This window comes from Rhopilema esculentum, chromosome 16 (assembly GCF_057945365.1).
Source record: "Rhopilema esculentum isolate cy_ngs chromosome 16, ASM5794536v1, whole genome shotgun sequence".
In the NCBI taxonomy this organism is placed as follows: domain Eukaryota; kingdom Metazoa; phylum Cnidaria; class Scyphozoa; order Rhizostomeae; family Rhizostomatidae; genus Rhopilema; species Rhopilema esculentum.
The window spans coordinates 508,573-512,478 of record NC_142830.1 but is presented as its reverse complement, the minus strand read 5'-3'; the positions used below and the strand labels follow the sequence as shown (position 1 = coordinate 512,478).

At 36.8% G+C, this 3,906-nt stretch overlaps 1 protein-coding gene across 3 annotated transcripts in view; it reads right to left on the bottom strand.

The window, feature by feature from the left end:
- LOC135682498 (orexin receptor type 2) overlaps positions 1 to 1,448 on the bottom strand; it is a 35,997-nt gene extending 34,549 nt beyond the window's left edge. For 2 of the 3 annotated variants that reach the window (XM_065197417.2, XM_065197416.2), the window contains exon 1: positions 509 to 1,438. The gene's annotated coding sequence lies outside the window, so the exon portion shown is untranslated. Of the gene's footprint in view, positions 1 to 508 lie in introns of all 3 variants that reach the window. The other variant, XR_010515702.2, reaches the window with a different exon arrangement.
- Between the last annotated feature and the right edge of the window lie 2,458 nt (positions 1,449 to 3,906).

Below are 3,906 nucleotides of genomic sequence, written 5' to 3'. Positions count from 1 at the left end.
CTAAAGATAGCAGTTGGCTACAGCCACAAAGAGAATACTTGAAATGCACGTGTTTTGAGTAATATCAAATAGAACAATCAGCTATTAAAGAACAGTATAAGCTAAAAGTTGCAAATTTTGTATTAAAACGAAAGCTCAATTTCATGCAGGAAAACTTAATTCGAGCTTTTGATAATTCTATCACAAGAAACGATTTTAGTTACTTGCAGGTTTCTATTTAAATACGCAGCTGAAATGAACGCAAATGTTCTCTGAAGACTGTATTTACTATATATCTTTCATGACAGGGAATTCATTTTGCTAATTGTATTGAAAAAGCTATAACTGAACTTGGCTCGTTCGATGATTTTCAGCAAGAAAGTATTTATCATTGTCTGAATTTCTTTAACTTACAATGATCTAAGATAAGTTAAAAACCATTCAACCTCATAGATTTGGAAAAATTAAAAACAACAAGCCTGAATTTAAATTAGCTTGCTCTTTTACGAATTGAGTGTAGATTACGTACCAGCTAAATCAAGATCCCGGGGCTACATCGATTGTATCAGATCCAAATGGAGCGAAATGGTTCATCGCGGCGGTGACATATTCAACATGTTGCTTTAGATCAATTCAACATTACCCTGAGCCAGCATAACATTGTCCTTACTTCAAGCGTATAATCCTGTTTATGTGCTCCATGCGGTTGTAGGCTTCAATGGTTGCTTAGTGCTGAAGTCTCATTGAATAAGCATTATATAGACAGGGAAATGACCGTAACTAACTACCCGCAGGTGTTGTCAAGGTTCTCTAAACTGTTTGATGATGCCTGTATGCCAGATAATTCTAATCTGCCAGGTACCCAAAGGCGTAGCGTGAGCCGTTGAAGTGGGTATGCGGTGTTGGGTGTGGTGAGCAGGCAACACCCCTGTGGGAGACCAGGGAATAAACCCCGAAAGCTGCAGCTTCTTGACGAGAGTTGTTTGTGTTGTGTAAGTTTGCTGTTACTGTGTATGTTTATGTTACTGCGCATATCTGTTTTATAACTAACTAGAGGATAATTTCAATAATGCGTTCACAGTTCTTTTGTATTATGCTGTGGGAAATTTAGCGTGTATTGTATTTACTTAAATTTAAACAATTGGTTCAGTTTTGGTTGTGAATTGTTGAAGTGTAGTAGTGATTTTGATTGATGCAATGTTATGTTATTTGAAATGAAGTTATCCCCTTGAAAGTTGGGATCTGTACCGCGGAACCAGTAAATATATTGTACAGTTTGTTAAAAATGTGTTTTTATAGAGGAATTTCTACCAATTCAATCCAAATTTCAAAAGGAAGTTTATATTCGTGAAAATATGATACTTTTTCACAGTGATCGTGTTACATATGTTATCAAATAGATGAAATATACAGGGCCCATGTCACCGTAGGGGAGCCGGAGGGGCCATGGTCCCCCTTTTTGCGAATCAAGTAGTTTTAAGACTGTAGCAAAAGAGGAAAGGGCCTTGGCCCTCTATATTTGCTAGCCTTGGCCCCCCAAATTCGTGGCGTAGGCCCTGATATATACATTCAACTCGGTTTCAACCTTGCTGTTAAAAAGTTCTGATGTCCGAAATTATGCTATAAGTCCCTGCAATAAATTATTGATGGAATCGACTCTGCCTATAGTGCCCCCAGGACGTGTTTTTTACTTAAGAACTAATAACTGTATTATAGAAAGCGTCCTCTTATATAATCTATCCTGTCATCATATCAAGGCGAGATGAGTACCCCATAGAACCCTATAGACCCCTGCATTATCTCTATTTGAGTGCCCTTCTCTCCAGTTTATAATTTTTCATTCGCTTTTCTACAATTCACACAATGCACTTGTTCTAATCTAAATCTCAACGAATTGCGCCGAGATACATCAACATACATTTGGGCATGCGCTCGCCGAGCCGCCCTGGCTCTTTATTTCTCAGTAGCTGGTCACGTGACTTGCCTTACTGAACAACTGCAAATGAAGCAAGCTGAGCGTATGTTATAAAAGTTAAAATCACCTGAAATCACCTGAAACGACCTGAAATCACCAGAAATCACCTGAAATCATCAGAAATCATCAGAAATCACCTGCAAATCACCTGAAAGCCCCTGCAAATCACCTGAAATCACCTGAAATCACCTGTAAATCACCTACATTGTTTTCATGAATGGGATTAAATCTATTGTCTCGCATAAAGGACTGATAATTCCACTGGTGTGATAATTCCTCTCTATCGCGCGCCTTTGTTCCATTCAAATACTTTGATTATTTCCCACTAGGGTGATTTTCGAGTTTTACCAAAAATGAAAGTATGCAAGTTCCTTAGAATGATCATATTTTGAATACCGACCTTCTTTTGGTTAAAATGAGTCAAAATAATCTTCATCAAAACGAGAAGCCATTACAGGGATCACTCAAATAGCGAAACTGCTCTAAATACCATTGGTTACTTGGTACCTATTAACCCCTTCCCTTTCAATGAATGATACAGTAACCAAATATCAGTCCTAGGATTCGGATTTATTCCGAATCCACTGCTTTCAATCCCGAGGTTGTGAGAACTGAGAGGTATTTTTGCAAAAGTTGGATCTCTTCTTCTTGGAAGTTAGAAAATAGGGTGTCCTAGCTTAAAGCGAGGTTGAACTAATGTAACAAGGGGGTGGGGGTTACAATAATTGATAATTGAAGTGTCACTCACATCAGGCGCGGATCTAGCTAAATTTTTGACCGGTTTCCTCTTAAATTTTAGTCTCTATGTACATGCTTGTGATAAAATATAAATATTATGCAAAGGTGTATTTATAATGGAAATTCAAAAGGCTAGTTTAATTTGTCATCATTCTATATCTAAAATGTCAAGCATTTCCATGCGTCTTGGATGCTTTCTAGCGAATTTATTTTTCAGATTAACACGATTTATTTTAACATCTCTGTGAATATAAAGGAGAGCCAATCCATTCATTCTTTCTTGGGTCATGGTGCTCCCTAAATATGTTTTCCACCGTCGTAGAACAGATATGGATCGTTCACATTCGCAGGTAGTGATGGAAACTGTTCCAAGAATCTTCAAAGCAACGAATATATTTAAATGTATTTTTGTCTCAGTCCAAATTTTCGATTTTCGGTTTCCTTTCCGTATGACAAGTTTGTGTCATATGGAAAAGTTTGAACATGTGTTATAACAAAAACATTATTCACTATTCATTGCAAGGAAACAATTGGAATAACTGCTGCACAACTAAGGTGTGATAGGGGAAATCAGGAATTCCGGCTAACTGTCAGGAGATTTACAGGTGGTTTCAGGTGATTTGCATGTGGTTTCAGGTGATTTGCAGGTGATTGCAGATGATTCCAGTTGATTTTAGGTGATTTCAGGTCGTTTCAGATGATTTCAGGTGATTTTAACTTTTATAACATACGGCAAGCCGAGATCAGTTGCGTGCCTTTCAAAGCTCGATCCTCAACTCTCACAGCCAATAATGGCAGCAATCTCCCATTAGTATGATAGATTATTGGTTGAAACAACCAGCCAATTTATTTTAAGCAAAAGTTTGCATCAAAAGAGGAAAAACAACTGTTACTAAAAATGACAATAATACAATTTATTTTGAGTTGGCGATTATAATAGCAGCAGTGCTAATTAAAGCCAACTATATACAGAACGAGCCTATTAACACTAATTCTAAAATCTAAAAATATTTATTATATTTTATAAATAAATAATTCAAATAATTTATGCATACAAATAATTCAATGCTAACTAGATATTGCCAACTAAATATAACCAAGGTTTGTTATAAAAGTTATGCAAAGCTTGCAGTTGCATTTGTCTGTAGTCCATTTTTGATGCGACCCTTGAAGACTTCTAGGGTGCGAGGCTTTTTGGTTTCATTTGGTAATGT